This window comes from Zalophus californianus, chromosome 4 (genome assembly GCF_009762305.2).
Source record: "Zalophus californianus isolate mZalCal1 chromosome 4, mZalCal1.pri.v2, whole genome shotgun sequence".
Taxonomy (NCBI): domain Eukaryota; kingdom Metazoa; phylum Chordata; class Mammalia; order Carnivora; family Otariidae; genus Zalophus; species Zalophus californianus.
In genome coordinates, this window is record NC_045598.1 from 77,083,732 (window position 1) to 77,103,372 (window position 19,641).

Sequence of the window (19,641 nt, forward strand, 5' to 3'; positions counted from 1 at the left end):
TGTAAACAAAATGAAGGCTTATCTCTCTCAAAAACATATGCTTCTGTCTTTACCAACCATGAGCCAATGAGACCACAAAAAGGAGAGGAAAACGGGATGAAAGTTTTCTAATTTATCAGTGTAACTCAAAGGTAAACCTGAAAACTTGGATCCATCATGCTTCCCAAACAGGGCCCAAATGTTTCACACATAAGATGTTTCTGTGTTATTCCCACCATTGTAGTTCATTACAGGCCAGAGGAAACCTAAAAGGTTAAAAAGTTTGTCTTTAGGCAAATACTTCAATAATTTAGACTTCAAAGACTCCATTTAACCTCTGTTTACACAAAGTAATGTGTTTCCTTTGCCTGCTGAATGTCAAAATGCTTTGCAATTAATTACCTCTATTTTTAAAACCCCCAAATACTGTTAAATATAATGGCCAATATATTGGGGTGGGGGAAGCGTGTTCAAAATCTGCTCCATTCTCTGAAGACACAAAATGATAATTAAGACAACATCCATGGAATTTGATTGATGTAGACGATGATTTAAAAAAAAAAACAACTTTTCCCCTTGCGGTGCCTAAGTGGCACAGTCGGTTAAGCATCACACTCTTGGTTTCAGCTCAGGTTGTGATCTCAGGGTTTTGATCTCAGAGTCGTGAGATCAAGCCCCGCGTCCGTTAAGACTCTCTCTGATCCTCCCCGCTGCACTTACTCTCTCTCTCTCAAATAAATAAATAAATCTTAAAAAAAAAAAACGTTTTCCCCTCAAAATCACAATTTTTATCGATTTTTTTCCCATTTTTCCTATGAACACTGTGAATCTAAGAATGGAACAGTTTTTTATCCACTTACAGAAAAATTCAACAAAGTTAAAGTAAAGGCAAGTAAAGGCACAGCTTTAGAAAATTCAAGGCATTTCATTTTCTAACTAGTTAGTACTTATACCTTCTTTTCTTTAGAGCGTTCCTAGTTCATGATTAATGGAGCACCTTAGAAATTAACTCCACACCTCCCACAGGTAAGTGTACACAGAAGCACAGCAAGTGGCTTAAATGGCAAAGAATTTTATAAATACTAAGGTCATCATGGAGACAATGATCAATAGTCCTTGGAATTTGTATGGGGAAATTTCTAGGTTTTTTTAAAAGCTATTTTCCACTCTCTTACCCTCAAAATAGCCACATTTGGCAATAATAATATTATCATCTATGGAATATTTACTATGTGCCAGGCTCTCTTCTAAGCATTTTACTTGTATTTATGTATTTATTCCTCAAAACCAACTTGAGATATACAACTGCCTTCATTCTACAGCTGAAAACACTGAGATGGAATGATGTTAAGTAACTCACTCAAAGTCATGAAGTTATTGACTTACTGAGTGAAAGTGACTAAGCCAAGGCCAGCCCTGGGTGGGGGAGAGCTCGGGCGGGGGGTGGGGGGATGCAGGGAGGGTGGTACCTAGACTAGAAGGCGGGAACCAGCATTCTGGTTCCCAAATCAAATGGTGTTTCTTCCCAGAGAAAATGCTGACCCAAGATAACCCAAGGAATATGTAAATGAGTTCTGACCTAAATACATGTCCTCTTGCTATAGAAAACTCAGCTACTGGCACCTTAAAGAGAGATACAAACACCAAAGAAAAAAGGAAGCTCAGATTTCCTTAATTAACTGTGCAACATTCTCAGCTAATGTCATTTTAATTTTACATATATGTTCTACAACCTAAAATAGTCTTTGCAAATTACCTAAGAAAAAAAATTTTTAAAGCCTTCAGAAAAAGGAACTATTTGGACTTTCTATGTTAAATTTTCGCTATATTTTTCTCCTACATTGTAAAGTTTTGATGGTTTTTTACAATTCATATTTCTGGCCACCTTGTTTCATTAGCACTCAAAGTGGAGCTAAGCTCATATAACATCGCTGGGGCTATAGTGTGAAGCTGCTATCCAGCTGAGCTGATTTAAACATCCAATTCTGACAGCATGGTATACCTTCTGCCTTCGAAAAACTTAGAAACCTTTCCTTCCTTTCTAGAAAATCTTCACATTATTTAAACAGAAAAAAAGTACTTTTTTTCTGAACGTATTTAAAAGTTGCAAATAATCCTAAGATTATTATTAATACTTTTTCCTGAGATCTCATTTCCCATCCTCTGACAGGTTCTCCTTCAGCTCAGGCACCAAGAATGGGCCACAACATACGAGTCAAAATGAGAGCAGCCCAGTGTGACCCAGGCATGCCCAGCATGGGTGCAGCGGCCCAGGCCCTGGGAGTGCCCCATCGGGAGCTGGTGGCCGGGCGCAGAGGGGCCGGGGGGAGCCAGGAGGAGCCGAGCCAGCCCATGGTGGGCGAGGGGCCAGGCGGGTCGGAGCCGGGTGGTTGGAGCGGCCGGAGTGGCCAGAGCAGCCGGGTCCTTCATGATGAAAGATTTTGAGATGCTTCTCTGTCCTCTGTGTAGTTGGTAGTTTGGGTGGTGAAGAGATGGCTGAGTGTGTCAAAACCTTTCTCTAGGACCTTACCAGGGGAATCAAAGACTCCATCTGGGGCATTTGTACCATCTCAAAGCTAGATGCTCGGATTCAGCACAAGAGAGAGGAGCGTGAAAGAAGGGCAAGCGGTGTTCTGGTACACAGGAGAGCCCAGAGTACAGAAAGGAAGCAAGAGAGTGAGCTACATGTGCTTAGCAGAAGTCTCCTCTTATTTTATCAAGTGTTTCCTCCTGTACTACAGTCAGTAACAGACCAAATTATTGGTGATCCATCACAACCTGGAGATGTCTGGTCATAGCTGGAATTCTTCCTTACCTCAGTTTTCAGTGCTCTTTGGGTGCTCCCACTGTTTGTGCTTTGCAAAGTTGTAAATGCCATTTCATTTCAAGACACAGCTGATGTGGCATTTGAGGTATCGGGGAGGAAGCCTCACCCATTCCCTAGTGTCAGCAAAACAACTGCTGACATGCTCTTCAGCCTTTTGCCTCAAGCTCTTTCCCTCATCCAGGGCATGTCTGTGAGTCTCCTTCCCATCCACCTTGTCGGGCAGCTGGTTAGTCTTCTGCATATGTCCCTTCTCTACTCGCTGGACTGCTTTGAGTATCGTTGGTTCAATAAAGGAACTGAAATGCACCAGCAGTTGTCAAACATAGAAAGGAACAGGCCTTACTACTTTGGGTTTGGTTTGCCCCTGGCTTGCCTCACAGCAATGCAGTCCTCATACATCATCAGGGGCTGCCTCTTTCTCCATCCTCTCCTCCATTCATTATCAGTGCCAATGAAGCAAGGATCCCTGACAAAGTCTACCTTTTCCAGGTGTGCCCCTTCTCCTTGGTGGTTTTCTTAAGCAACAGACTTTTCCGCAAGACGGTCTACCTGCAGTCCGCCCTGACTGGCTCACCCTCTGCACAGAAATTCTCTTCGCCACATCCGTCTCCTGCCAGACTGAAGGCTGCTGCAGGCCCCTGAGTGGCCTGCCATCCAGATGGGATGGGTGGGATTGGAAGCAGGCTTTAGGAGCTCTTTTCCTTGTCCCCTCCTCCACCAGGGAAGGCAGGACCTGCTCAGCCAAGGACCCGCTGCCTGTTCCCTTCTCTCTGAGGAACTGGGATTTGTGTCTCTGGTGCGTGTAAGGCAGAATCTTCCTGACACCAGTGGGTGCGTTTTTAACACTGGTGAGTCTGAATGGACCACAGGTTTCCGGCACTTGCCAGCCCCCGTGCCTGGACGGATGTGAATACTTTCCTCCCTGTGCCACTGACCCTCCCAGCCCCCTGTCCTGCTTTCCACCCCCCTTGGATGAATGGGTTTTATCATTCTGGCTGTTGTATTTTGTGGACCTGTTATTTGTGTTGTTTTTCTGTGAAGCACATATATTGGATGTAGGAGGGAAAGCAGTATCTCATTTGCTCCTGGCCACTCCCTTTATAGCCGTCACTGTCTTTTATTTCTTATAACTCAGGTTAGATTTTGGTCTCTCTGGCTCCACTGCAAAAAACAAGCCTGAAGAGATGGGACAGGAGGAAAGACCTCACAGCCAGATCTGCTGCGTTTGGGGGAGTGATTTTCTTTCTTCCCCTTGTAGGAGAAAAAGCTTTTTTCATTGGTACATTTAAAGTTCCCCAGCTATAGGGGGGGACCAGTTTTGGACAAGTGCCCCTGCAGCACCGAATGCTCAGAGAAGCTGAACTTGGAACTCTGAAGGTCTGAAGTGTACTGCTGGCCACTGCCGGGTCTGTCTGGTATTTCAAAGGAAAATTGGGTGCTGCAAATAGGAACCGAATGGGGTTAACTTATTAAACTCATGAAGCCTGTGATTGGTTGGTGTTCTCCTGTCATTTTAAAGAGAGGAAATATAGGGAGGGGACAAATGTCAAAACACTTGTCCAATTTTAAAATGTCACAATTAGGGGCGCCTGGGTGGCTCAGATGGTGAAGCATCTGCCTTTGGCTCAGGTCATGATCCCAGGGTCCTGGGATTGAGCCCCATGTCAGGCTCCCAGCTCAGTGAGGAGTCTGTTTCTCCCTCTCCCTCTGCCTCTCCCCCAGCTTGTGCTCTCTCTCTCTCTCTCTCTCAAATGAATAAATAAAATCTTTAAAAAAAAGTCACAATTAAACATGAGCTAGTTTCCAAAAAAAAAATGAAAGTGACATTTCCCTGCACTAAATTGAAAACAGATTCGCATTCAAGTGTTTAATCGTTAATTCCATCATTTGAATACTGAGCACCTATAGTTCCCAAGTTCTTGCAGCTGTTAGAGATAAAGCAGTGAACAAGGTAAGCAGCCTTCTCTTCTTTCATGGAGCTTCCATTTAGGCAATTAAAAAAATATGGCAGATCAAACTTTTAAACACAAAGCTCCTCCTCCATGAAGGACATATGCAACAATACATGGGGGATGTTCTGTAGAGTGAGGTCCAGAGACCCAGGCCCTGCCTTTCCCCTCTGGCTCACTGCCCCACCACAGGCTCAGTGAAACAAATTTCTATGCCAAATGCGTACCCAACCAGCTCAGAGCAACTCTACCTACAAATAGAAGCCTTACTCCTTTTATGAACAGGGAGCAAAGTCCTTTTTAAGTCCCATTGCTACACCATTCTGGTCACTTGTAGACAACCCTTAATTATCAAGAATCCTTTTATCTCACTATCTCCATTCAGGTGGGTTATTTGTTAACCAAATTCCATGCAGCTCTACAGGGCAGAACCAGGGGCTGAGAGTGGAGGTTTACAGCCAGGTGGATTGCACAACACAAAGAATTTCCCAAGGGTCAGGGATATTTTAAATTCAAGTAAAGGCTAGAGGCTCAGTCAACAGGATATTAGAAAGGTGATTTATGTACCAGGCTGAGCTGAACCAGATAATCTCTAAGGATCCTTAAAATACCAACATACCACAAATCTAGAGCTCTGGTAGTGTGCCTTATGAATGTAAAACCTACCCAGATGTAACTTATCCTAAAACATTACTTGAGGATAATGTTACTAACGAGATACAAACTCAGATGTCATGAAGAAATAAGCAACCTAAAATATACCACATGTTAACTAAGCAATAATTTTAATAGCACACAAATACTCCAAGCTACGGCTCAGCAGAGCTTACTAAGTGCCCAGCAGGTTTTGAGCACGTGAAGCGTCCTATCTCATTAAATTTTGAAAATAATCTAGTGAGATGAATGCTATTATTATATTACCTCCACTTTACAGATGAGGATGCTGAAGCAAACAGGTTACAAAGCTGTTTATTGGCAGACCTGGGATTAGCATTTAAGTCTATGCTCTGAAGCACTATGCTCTGTTAAGCTGTCTTGTTGGGAGTTGGAGAGCATCTTCCTCTTAGACTGTGTTACAGAAAGATCCTGAACTAGTTAACTACTTAAAGGAATCTTTGAAATGTGATGAATTAAGCTTTTCTGATGTATGATAATCATAAATTTCCTTTCTAGATATGATACATACTAAATTTGCTGTATTTTACTAAATTGTAGAAGTACTCAGAGAGTTAGGTCAGTTTCCAAATCTTATTTCCAAGTAGTAGCTTAAACACTAGAAGAATCTGGCTCAGAATCAACTACAAAATTTCCTATGACAGTATAACAAACACACACTACATTAGATATTTATATTTCTGCTAAATATCAGAGATGCCCAAATTGGTGATTATGACAGAGCTGGCCCTCAACTGTGGCAGTTTCCATTACAAAATCCACATTACAGGAATTCAGGATCCTGTTTAAAAACTGATTGAGACTGATACTTAATAGGACAATACACCATTGGCTTCCCCCTCCCTTTTGTTTTTTCATCTTTAAAAACTAAAGCCATCAAGTCTCCTTCCATTTAAACTGAAAAAGGAAAATGTTAGTTCCAAAGTTTGGAATTATTAATACATTCCAGCTGGCTTTTTTTAAGTCTACATTTGTAAATATTAGGGATGTCTAAGGAGTCTTCATCAAGTTTTTTTAAAAAACAAGTACTAAATAACTAATTAACTTCATAAAGATTTTAAGTCTATAATGGATATTACAACCTTAGACTGCCTCAATATAGATTTTGGTGGTATATAAAGAACCCATAACAAAGAAAAATGACTTATCTAAATATTTGTAAATCTCCACACAAAAGAAGTTTCATGTATATGCACATAATATTATAGCACAAAAAGTCCAGGAAATCACACATTTTTTTCATTTGTGATACACATAAACTGACAAAAAAATATTCAGCAATAATTAAAAATCTTTACCTTACTCAGTATAGTAAAAACCAATTAAGATCTAAAACTACAATTTTTTGAAGGGGACACTGAAAGAAATAATTTTACAGGCTTAAAAAGTCAGAACAGGGCTCTCAAATCCCCACCTCACAAATATTACTATTATCATATCCTCTAGATATGATTCTTTTTGTCATTAACTTTGTAAATATCACTTTCTAGAAATTATGTGTAATGCTCCATAATGCCCATGCTGCCAAGATGACATCTTTGACAGCAACAGTGATTTGGAATCATAAAATCTGGGAGCTGAAAGAAACCTGAAGATCCTCAGGCTTATGTCTCTCATCTGCCAGGTGAAAAAACAGATACAGAGGTACTGAGTGACCTCCCCAGGGCCAAGAATTCTAGGTGAAACACTTCACTGAAACTTCATTTGGGCCAGAAGACAAGATTTGCCCCCTCCCCATGCTAAGACATCTCTTCTTTTATTTAGCAAGCAGCAATTCTGAAACGTTTTGGTCTTAGGATCCTTTTATGTTTAAAATTACTGAGGACTCCAAAGAGATTTTGTTGGTATGAGTTTTATCTATCAACATTTAGCACAACAGAAATGAAAACTGAGAAAATTTTTTAAGTATTTAATTCATTTAAAACCAACAATAATAAGCCCACTGATGCTAATGCAAATATTATCTTTTATGAAAAATAACTTTTTTTGAAACAAAACTATTTAGTGAGAATAGCGGCATTGTTTTACATTTTTGCAAACTCTTTAACATCTAGCTTAATAGAAGACAGCTGGGTTTTCAGATCTACTTCTGTATTCAATTTACTGTGATACATTGTTCTGGTTGAAGGATATGAAGAAATCTGGCCTCACACAGATACGTAGTTGGAAAGGAGAAGCAAATCCTAACAGTCTCTTCATATACTTGTAGCTAGCTAGCTAGTTCTTCTTCGATATTTTACCTAAACTCATTAAATAGTCATCACTTAAAGGTTAGTTGTGATGCGCAAGCTGAATTGCATAATAAACTTTTCATACCTTGTTACATTAAAATCCATTGCTCTCAAAATAGTGAGTAATTACAAAGGTAAAACTAGTAACTTTATAGCAGAGATTCTGGCAGACACCACTTTCGCCAAGTGATAAAGGTCAACATCACCAGTAATGAGACGTTATCAATTTAATGTAACCCCGATTTGACACCCTGAAAAGGGCACATTGCCTGTGTGTGCCCTTCCCAATAATGTATAATCTCAATCATGAGAGAATATCAGATAAACTCAAATTGAGGGACATTTTCCAAAACAACTGGCCACACTTCCAAAGTGTCAAAATCACTGGAAGACAGAGAACTGTCACAGACTGGAGGAAACCAAGGAGACATGACAATTAAATGCAATGTGAGATTTTGAGTTGGGTCCTGGAATAGAAAAAGAGCATTAGAGGAAAAATTGGTGAAATCCAAATAAATTCTATACTTCAGTTAATAATATTGTACCAAGATTAATTTCTTAGTTTTAATAATCGTTTTATACATAAGGTCAGGGTATTTCTTTGGGACATGGCTGATTTGCTGTTGGCTGAGCTAAGGACTCAGGTGGCTCTGAAATGAGCAACGTTAACAGCCAAAGGACTAAATCTGGAGCTAGGATGGAGAAGACCTTGCTCCTCTAGAGGAAGTGACTTGGCCTTCAGCTGGAGGTTGGAGGGTATATAAGATGTTATTATAAGGTGAAGCTGAGTAAAGGGTATGGGAACTCTTTGTACCATTTATTTAAGTCTTCTGTAAGCCCAAAACTATCTGAAAATATAAAGTTTTTAAAAATCAGCTGCTTTATCCTGCACTGTCAAGATGTGAGATCTTTTATTACCCACACATGATTTTGTAACATCACGTATTGACCATCTGGAAAATCACGGTTCACAGAGTTATGCAAATATGCCAGATATTGACATATTTCTTATATGATATCAAAAAAATCATATTTGTTCATATTTCCATTGATCTCATCAAAAAGGTATTTAACTATTCAGAAACTGCCATGGTCATGGGGATGAATATGAGTTTTCCAAAACTTTAATTTTTGCATGAAAAATAAAATTTTTCACTGGCAACTAAGATTGTAAACAGTTTTCTTTGAAATCACAGGATCACTTTGTTCATTTTCGAAAAATGCCTGCCAAGTACTGAAGGCTAGATAACCATCGTTTGTCAGTCGTCCTTTCAAGTAAAATGGTATTCTGTGAAAAACAGATCAGTTCAGCTCACAATTCAGACAACTGCGCAAGTGTCTCCTCAGGACGGCCGCGGCACTTTGGAATGTAGAAGAGCTACTTGCCTCCTTCCCATTTCATAGAGAATGTGAAAAAGACATGTATTTGAGGGTTTTTAATTCCTTTGGCAAGAACATTCTTAACTGAAACTGGTGTATGGCAGTGAAGCGCTACCCCGATCCCTGCTAAGGCACCAACTGTTTTCTCCAATATTCCTCTTGGAATATTGCAGTGTCAACCCAGTGAAAAAGACAACTTTGAATTATTACAGTAACAGTTCTGACCTCACAAACTCTTGATAAGGTCTTAGATCCATGACCACACTTTGAGAGCCACTGGTTTAAAGAGTTAAACCTTCAGCTCCTGCATGAAATATACCACCACTGCTTAAGCCAAGGTAAAGAGTACTAAAGAGTCTTAGGCTAAGCTTTACAGAATGTTTACCAAGAGGCAATAGCTTCTTGCTGTCAAAGACATTATCTAGTGACAGATCCAATACCTGTCTTTAAAACAACCACCACAGGTCACTCAGACATTGTTTTACCTAAGAATCTGAAGACAGTGACCCCTCACCTGGTTTCCACAGGCTAGCCTTCATCCCAACATCGCTTCCTTTGCCCAAAATAGAATACACTAAGGTTCAGATTTATTACTTTAGCAAAGTTGTTTCTCTTTATTGTACTTTATGAGTGAGACAGGGTTATAATTATTGATTTATTCAATAAATATTAAGCACCCACTATGTGCAAGGGACTAGGGATTGATCAATGAACAGTCTCTGCCCCCTCCCTGAAAGGTCACATTTAAGCAGGGCCAAAGGCACTGGGCAAAGTCCTCCATTTGAGAATTTTCATATATACGGAACAGCTACACCAGAGCTTTTGCAAACTGACTTAACTTTTGTGGAGCTTATATTTTAGTGGGGGGAGATAAATAATAAACACAGTAAGTAAATTATAAGCATGTTTCAAAGTGATAAGTGCTATGAGGGGAAAAACCAGCAAAATAGGAAGGGATGGACATACCAGGAGTTCAGAGGGATTACAATGTTAAATAGGATGGTTCAGGGTGGGACTAAGCCCACAGGTACTACACAGATGAGGAAAATTACTGTTAGGTGGTCTCACTCCATTGTTTCTGGGTTCTCCTCTCTCCGCCCAGCCCCAATCCTCAGTGCCACTAGTACCTTTCTTGAGGATTCATGACTATCCTCCAATCTCCAGCTAAAGGCCAAGTCGCTTCCTCTAGAGGAGCAAGGTCTTCTCCATCCTAGCTCCAGATTTAGTCCTTTGGCTGTTACGTTGCTCATTTCAAAGCACCTGAGTCCTTAGCTCAGCCAACAGCAAATCAGCCATCTCCCAGAGAAATACCCTGACCTGCCTTATCTCTGTTGGGAGCACACAGTTGAACAATAAACTCATTCTGCCCATCCTAGGTTTGTTTCAGCTCTCTTTCTTTTCCCAAATATACAGGTTCTCTAAATAAGGATTAACTTTGTAAAGACCTATTATGTGCCACAAACTGCTGGCTGCTTTTTTAAAAAATTTTTTAAAAGATTTTCTTTATTTATTTGACAGAGAGATAGAGAGAGAGCACAAGTAGGCAGAGCAGCAGGCAGACGGAGAGGGAAAAGCCAACTCCCCGCCAAGCAGGGAGCCCAACATGTATCTCATTCTCCCGACAATCAACAGACTAAGAGTAATTAGCAGTACTCTATAGATTAGGCAACAGAAGCTCTGAAAATCATAACTTGGGACTCAAACTCAAATCTCCAAAACAAGAAAAAAAGAAAGCTTTTTATTGACAACCTCCTCCCAACTTCATCACACACTTTATACCACACTTCGGTGCTCCCACTGTACTGCTTTGAGCAGAACATAAGGAAAATAAAGAAACTGATCACTGACAGAGTTTCTTTTCTGCAAAACTGTATTTCATGATCAGATCTGATTTTTGAACCAAATATATGTCTGAATAATAAGACTCACAACTTAAAGGACTGGGTAAATATGTTCACCATGCTAACATTTTCAAAGAACACTATTCATTTAAAATAAACACGACCCAGGGCGCCTGGGTGGCTCAGTCGATTAAGCATCTGCCTTTGGCTCAGGTCATGATCCCAGGGTCCTGGAATCAAGCCCCACGTCGGACTGTCTGCTCAGCGGAGAGCCTGCTTCTCCCTCTCTCCTCCCCGCTCCTGCTCTCTATCTCTGTTGATATCTTTGTGTCTCTCTCTCTCAAATAAATAAATAAAATCTTAAAAATATATATATATAAAATAAATAAAATAAACATGACCCTCTGGTTTATATGCATTATCTCATTTATAATCGTCACCAGAACACAGTGTGGTAGATACTGATGATGATATCTCTATTTTTATAGGTGAGGACACTGAGGCTATGATTATACAGCCTGCAAATAGCAAAACCTGAGCCTGAACCTGTGTCTGAATCCACAGCCCAAGGTGACATCTACCACACAATCTCTGTCAAGAATGAACACTGTGCTGGAGAATTACTTTTACTAAACAAAAGTGTAATAGTCCAACAGATTCACTTTGGTAAAGTCCACAGGCATTCCTCATATTTGGAGCATAAAATCTCTACAAAATCCTTTAGTTACAAGTCTCAAATAAAGCTTCACCAGAGTGATTGTGCTCTAGAAAAAAATCTGCTCAGAAAACCCAAGGGTCCAGCAAAAGGACACAACTTTCAGCCTTTGGATTCTGATATTGCCCCTAACTCTGACCTTTAGTCTAAAGGAATAAGGATACTCATTTTACCTCAGTGAAGAGATCTTATGGCTATCCCCTGGTCAGGAACACCGGTTTGAGCCTCAGGTAAAGAACATATTTCTTGGGGCGCCTGGGTGGCTCAGTTGGTTAAGCATCTACTGTTGGCTCAGGTCATGATCTCAGCGTCCTGGGTTGGAGCTCAGCATCCTCGGGCTCCCTGCTGAGCAGGGAGGCCGCTTCTCCCTCTCCCTCTGCCCCTTCTCCTGCTTGTGCTCTCTCTCTCAAATAAATAAATAAAATCTTTAAAAAAACACACACACATTTCTTAAGTACACACTGAACTCTTGAGTTCCTAAAACTTAGAGCAAAGCCATCCAGGTCAATAACTCACTTCAGCAGCAGCCTTAGTTATCTGTGCCTGAGTTCGCTTGCCAAATGGCCAGAGGAAGAATTAGTTTTCATCATTATTAATAAAGAGTTGTTTGAAGAAGACAGAATTATAGCTCTAAATAGAGGTTCTCAAACCTCATTCTAATGAAACAGTCATGCATAATGAATAGTGTTCACATCTGGACATACTATAGTCTTCAAAATAAACTACTGAAAACTACAAAAAGCAGTGCTGAAAGAAATTAAAGAAAACCTACACAAATAGAGGGGTATACCATGTTCATGGATGACAAAACACACATGACACTACAGATTGTGTACTTTTCATTCTCTCAATAGCAATCGTAACCCTTTCCTCTCCTACTCAAATATACTTAAATATAAATAATCATGGTTATTTTAGGGTAACTTTGAATTTTGTTTTATCTTTTTAAAGAAAATCTTTAAGACATCAATTTAACTATTAGTTGTAACATTATTCATGATATCTTATAATTTATATGGGAAATACCAGTAAATCTTGACATTGTGGCACAAAATTACTTTCTAGGATAAAAATGCAATGAGACTAAAAAAAATAAGGCAGAAAAAAACCTCATAGTCATTTATTGGTTCAAAGACTTTACTGCCAACTTTTAAAAATATCTTTCATGTTCTCTCACAGCTCTGAGATCTGCATTCCTATCAACTCCATCAAGTTGCCTGGGAGCCATCTGCAAAAGGGGTTAAAAGTCCAAAGTTGTTACTCTAGGTCTGCTGGTTGAGGAGAAGGCAGGTTGCCCAAGGTATCAGGACAGCCAGCCTCACACAGAGTAAACAGAGGCCACTGTGCTCTCGGGAATAAATTCCTCAACCAGAACACACTCTCCTGAGGTTTTCATGTAAGATTTTTCCAACAGATTCCAAGTTGAGTAATAAACAGAAATAACAGATTTTGTTGGGCCTTCCTTGAGTTCAGGAAGATCTGACAATATCATGAAATAGCCTAGCACAGGCCTCTGAAATTTTTCATTAGAATTCTTTTCTCCTGAATCATGTTAATAAAGGACGACTTGGCCTGGGATTTGTATGTAACTACTGACTCACAGGCTGCCCAAGCCCAGAAGGATGGGGAAAAAACACTGAGGTCTGTCAGTAGGAGGCAGGGCCAGGCCCAGGGGCTGAAAGATTTCTGGAGGGGTGTTTTCAAACAGTGCTATATACTACTTAGAAAACAGCTCCCTTATATAATACTCGATTGGCTCTGAGATGTCTGAAATACTCTTCTCTACTTTCATCTTCAACTGACTGCACTGCTCCAAGAGTCACTGGCACCAGCACTTGGCCCAGAAAGCCTCAAATCTCTCGCATCTTTAAGGGGCAGGGACTTCCATTACCTTTCTAAGATTCATCTGGCCGAGCTAATTTTTTCAGGTACTATTATTTTATAAGATATGTCAAATGTAGCAAAATATGAAATGCAAGCCTATTTTCCCCCTTCATTCATACAGTGTATCTTGAACTTAAATTGGCACGCACTTGATTTCAGATTGAGATTTTTTGAACACCATTTTCCAAATGCAGTAGCAATTTGCTGCCCTAGGCCAGACAAACAGAGGAAATGAGGAATCTGATTTGTTTTATTTTTTGGGGGGGTGGGGGGAAGGGTGGGGTACTACTTAAGGCCTGATCCTGGTGGTGCCTTTGAACATTTAACACTAAAACCTGAATTATTTCATAACAAACTAGAGCTCCCTTTCCTCTCCCTAAGAAGAGGCCCTTGGGAAGTATTTATTTGGTTAATTAGCTTTAAGTAATTGTGTTTCTCTCACAAAACAAAAAACAAACAAAACTTCTAGAAGATGCTCTTTGAGTTCCCTAGCTCGGCAAGGTCCGTAAGAGCTCCATCAGCCAAGAGCCTGGAGCAGTAAACTGGGAATTGAGGGAACAATGTGGCCACAAGCACTTCTCCAAAAAGAAAACCAACTCCCCTCTTGGCCCAACTCCAAAAGGCAATTGAGCTGGGTAAGGTCCAGGTTAATCTCTGAACAGCCTCTCTGCCAACTTTCTCCTACAGGCATTAGGTTTTTCAACATGGGCTTTGCAAATAATCTAAAACAATTAATTAGTGCTTTTGAATTCACCCTGTACCATTAATGAACCACTGCCAGACAGCCTTTGATGGTGTATTTCCAGAGCTAATTAAACGTGGCAAAACAGAGGACACAGACTTGCTGGGCATTTGAGAGGGCAAGGCTGAGACCTGGCCAGTGACAGTGAAGCCATCCTTGCAGACAATCCTGGGGTGACAAAGGTGGCGGGGGGGGGGGGGACGGCTGCTAGGGTCAAGCCCTCAGGGTCCCTCACAATATGCCATACACTGCTCTCAAATTATATAATTATCAGGGTATTAAAGTTCAGACAACTCATTCATTGTAAAGACTTTTTTTTGTTCTCATGAGTGAAAATTCTTAATTTGATACTGAAAAGTTTGGTACTGCTTCTAGTCCATACTTCCACACCTCCACCCCCCACCAAAGACTTGTTTTCAAATTAAAAAAAAAAAGTACAATTTTAAACACTAAATATTAATATAAATCTCACCCCCAAATTCCCTCTCTCAATCACAGAGTCCACTCCCATAACCTCTATCACGTGGGAAATCTTTCCATTTTTTTTTCACTATCTAATGCCACACAGAATTCCAGGCTGCTCCACATGCATGGCCAGCAAAATAAACACATTTTCGGGAGGCCCAGAAAAAAGCTAGCAGGGGGCCCGAAGTAAAAATGTTGTTGCATTCCTCTGGATTTTTCTGGTCCAATTTCAAAAACAGAACGACCACCACCGGGGGCTTGTGGCAAGCTCCAGAGCTGTACAGCCTTGCCCTCCTCTACCATGACATTGATGAGGTCTGAGAAAGCAAATCAGAAAACCTTACAAACCAGTGGCAAAATAAAGTTAATTTAAAAGATAGCTTTTCAGGCACAGAGGTTAAATCTTCTCTGTGTCTTATCCCAGTTTTTAATACATATGGTGTCAGCTCCTTAACTCTTAAAGATCTCACAGAATCCACTGCTAAAGTAATAGCTGCTCAACAAAAATCCCTAGACTCTCTGCCCAAAGTTGTTCTCGACAATAAGAAAGTAACTGATTATCGTTTCGCTGAACAAGGAGGGGTCTGTGCTGTGGTCAACACCACTTGCTGCACCTGGATTAACACTTTTGGGAAAGGTGAAACTCAGCTACAAGAAATCACTGGACAGGGGTGTCTAGCTGGCTCAGCTGGTAGAGCATGTGACTCTTGGCCTTGAGATTGTGAGTTTGAACCCCCAGCTGGGGGTAGAGTTTACTTAAAAAAAAAAAAAAAGTCACTGGACAAGCCACTTGGCTTAAGAAAGTGACTCCTTCAACGGGGTCTTTCTTTGACTTATTTGATTTTGATTGGTTTGGGTCCTGGGGACCACAGCTCCAAGGTACACTCCAAACACTGGGAATTACCTGGTTTCCAAGAATCATGGTAATCACCCTAGTGTGTTTTATTCTCTCAAACGCTTTAAATGCATGTTCAAAGCCACTAACTACCAAGCAAATTATCCCCCAGAAAGTGAGAAAAGAAATGGAGAAAATGACCAACTTAAGGAACATGAACCTGAAGCTGTGACCTGTGAATGAATACCATACAGAAGGTCAGCAGAATCTGTGAGAGCTTCAGAGTGTAGCTGGGAGAGGCGCTCAGGCCTTCAATTTTGATCATATTTCTCAGGCTGACAGTGTGATCATAGGGGCAGGAAGGGATTATTAAAAAACACGGTAACAGGCTCAAAATGGAGTTAAGTATGCTAAGCCCCACATCACCAAACTGACTGAATCACAGTTTCAGCTCTCCCAGAAATAGAACGTTAAACCCGTCAATCAACCGGTCAATCAGGAATGACCTGGAGAGCACTACTGAAGTGATATGCCTGACAGCCCCCTGCCATCCCCTAAAGAAGTGACCTTGCTACAACCAATCCACCTTTTACTGCTATAAACATCCTTGTCCTACTCTCTCATGTCATTTTGTATAGCTCCTTGGAGCTCGTTTCTGTCTGCTAAATGGGATGCTGCCCAATTCATGAATCACTGAATAGGCAGTAAGATCTTTAAAATTAAGTAGTAAATAAATATGGTATCAAGGTGCTTAATAAGTATCAATAACAACTTGGGAAATTTTTTTACTCCTGAAAAATGTTAATTTTTTAAAGTTCTAGCTTGGGGGCGCCTGGGTGGCTCAGTCGTTAAGTGTCTGCCTTCGGCTCAGGTCATGATCGCAGGGTCCTGGGATCGAGCCCCGCATCGGGCTCCCTGCTCAGCGAGAAGCCTGCTTCTCCCTCTCCCACTCCTCCTGCTTGTGTTCCCTCTCTCGCTGTGTCTCTCTCTGTCAAATAAATAAATAAAATCTAAAAAAATAATAGTAATAAAATAAAGTTCTAGCTTGGAGTCTGATAATAGGAATTAAATAGGAATCAGTGAGGAAGCCAGAGTTTAAAACTAAAATAGCAGCAGCAGAAATGAGGTGTTCCCCCCCTTAACGCTAACTTATTTTTTAAGATTTTTTATTTATTTATTTGACAGAGAGAGACACAGCGAGAGAGGGAACAAAAGCAGGGGGAGTGGGAGAGGGAGAAGCAGGCTTCCCGCAGAGCAGGGAGCCCGATGTGGGGCTCGATCCCAGGATCCTGGGATCATGACCTGAGCCAAAGGCAGACGCTTAACAACTGAGCTACCCAGGCGCCCCTTAACGCTAACTTTTTTAAACATCCTTTTTAACCTACCTCAACTCCCCCTTTTTTCCAGTCAGCTGGTACCATCCTTCATTACCTAGAGTCTCCTGAGCCTAGTTGCCCGTACCAGGCTCACTGAATCAACACAAGTCTCCTGCCTTGGTCTACTAAGTCACAAGGCAAAAAATGGGAAAAGGCAAAAGAGGTACATGAAAGGAAAAACTGGGGGAAAACTGCTTCTTTAATAACTATGATGATTATGTTGAAGTGTAGCCCCAGCTAATAAAGATGCACCTGGTTTCTACGCGCGTACCACACTTACGGCTGCAGAGCTCAAGGTTCAAGGTCTCTGAGGAACTCACTCCCTCAAACCAATTTCCTCTCCAGCACATGAATCCCTCGGACCCAAATGAGTTTACTGAAAGGTTTTCAAGATAGCTATTTCAAAAGGAAGCCAAAACCAAACTCCCATTTACGACAGTAAGAATTTTCTAGAATGTGTTTGCAGGTTGTGTGTTACAATTAGAGCACTGAGAAAACAGATGATCTATGCGTTCAAATGAGATCTGCAGACCAGCAGCATCGACATTATATGGACCTGTTAAAAAATGTATAGTCTGTGACACATCAAGAACTACTAAAACAGGGGCGCCTGGGTGACTCAGTCTGCCTTCGGCTCAGGTTGTGATCCCAGGATCCTGGGACTGAGCCCCAGATCGGATGGGGCTCCCTGCTTGGCAGGGAGCCTGCTTCGCCCTCTGCCTGCTGCTCCCTCTGCTTGCTCGCTCTCTCTTTCTCTCTGTCAAATAAATAAATAAAATATTTTAAAAAAACAAAAAGAAGTAGTAGAAGTAGTAAGCAGGCCAGGTGGCTGCTAGAGTGGAGACTTGGAGCTAACTGGGGGCAGGTGTGGTGCTGCATACAGCCTGACAATTTTTACCCAGAGTGAGACAGAGGCACTGGAGGGTTTGAGCTGCAGAATGATATGATCTGAAGGATGTTTTAACAGGATCCCTGTGGCTGCCGTGTTGAGAATAGACTGTTGGGCAAAAGTGCATTTGGGGATACTGGTTGATGGCTATTGTGATAATTGAGCAAAATGATGGTGACCAGGATCAGATTTTAGAAGGGAGGGCCCTTGGCAGTGATATGCTTACGAAATCAAGAATGATTTTGTGATTTTCATGTGTTCCTTTAGGGGAAGAAAGAATAAAGACCTCTATCTCCTATCAGTGGAACACTAGGCCATTAATGTTAGTAAAGATAATCACTTCTACATACCAATGAAAGCTGTTATCTTAAAATAAACCATCTAAAAATCTCTTTGCCCTATGAATGACTGTTCTTGAATAATCATAGTCTTAAAAGCCTGGACCCTCTCTTCCTAATTTACTTACTCTCCTCATTGCCATGTCTCATTCTTTTCATTCCCTTGGTGGTCTTTTTTTCGGGATTATGGATTTTGAGGGTCTTACCAAACTTTTTGCAATAATGCTTCTCATAGCAAAACCAGTGTTTCAGAGAAGTAGAGTTGTGCCCATCTTTATATAGTAATAAATGTGTTGTGTGTAAACTCATTTTTATAAATTAAACTACATATTAAGTTTGAGGTTGATACGGCAGGTTTTTTTCTCTGAAGAAAATAATCACTCTAAAATATGTTTTATAATACGGATATTCACAGTGGTTTTGCCTGAGAGCAGGGTATACCCACCTTGCTTTTGGAGTTGGAATTCATAAACAGACAAACATTAGGCTAAATCTAAATCTTAATGTGCATACAAATCATCTGAGGACCTTGTTAACATACAGATTCTATTTTAGTAGTTCTTTTTTTTTAAGATTTCGTTTTTTTTATTTGAGAGAGCATGAGTGGAGAAGGAGGGCTCATGCATTCTCTGTCAAATAAATAAATAAAATCTTTAAAAAAAAAAAAAAAAGAGGGCACCTGAGTGGCTCAGTCAGTTAAGTCAGTCTGCGGTCAGTTCAGGTCATGAACCCAGGGTCCTGGGATCGAGTCCCGCATGGGGCTCCCTGCTCAGCAGGAAGCCTGCTTCTCCCTCTGCCTGCAACTCCCCCTGCTTGTGTTCCCTCTCTCTCTCTCTCTCAAATAAATAAATAAATCCTTTTAAAAAAATAAATTAAAAAATATTCTTAATAAAAAAAGAAAAGGGGAAATGATCAACGGGGCTCTCCCCTAACTCAAAAGAAAGGGGCAAGTGGGAGCCAAGCGGCCCGGTGCTTTAGCACGCAGCAACCAAACAGCAGTGCGGCCGAGCGCCCGCGCATCCCGCTGGGAACGCTTGCAGAGCCAAGTGCTGCAGCAGCTCGGTGCCATCACCGAGGGAAACAAGAGCACAACTCTGGAAGCTGGTGTTCTGCTCTCCCCGGAGGCCGGTGCTCCCCAAGCAGCCTCCCAGATAGGGCAGAAGCGTAGGGAGGAAAGGAGGTGTTACTCCTGAGGGTTCTGGTCTATCCTCTAGACTAGGACCAAGTTATTCAGGCATATGAGGCCAAAGGGAAGCAACACAAAGAACTTCAAGCAGTTACACGGCAAATTTTTCCTTTTGCCGGAACTACAACTTATCACTATATAGTTCCCTTCACTGCCAACAGAGATAATAACTTTAAAAAAAAATCAATTTTTCCTTTGAAGGCGTTAAGATTTTCCACATTCCACTCTAGGTTTTGGTTTTTGGGGGTTTTGTTTTGTTTTGTTTTGTTTTGTTTTGTTTAAGATTGCTATGAGTTGGCAGGATAGGGCAGGAGAATGGCTAGGCCTCA

The 19,641-nt window shown here is 41.0% G+C and overlaps 1 protein-coding gene and 1 pseudogene across 8 annotated transcripts in view; one reads left to right on the forward strand and one right to left on the reverse strand.

Annotated features, from left to right (window-relative positions):
* Positions 1–19,641, reverse strand: part of TGFBR3 (transforming growth factor beta receptor 3) — a 200,504-nt gene that overhangs the window by 148,281 nt on the left and 32,582 nt on the right. The window lies entirely within an intron of this gene.
* On the forward strand, positions 2,436–3,448 carry LOC113919717 (annotated as a pseudogene).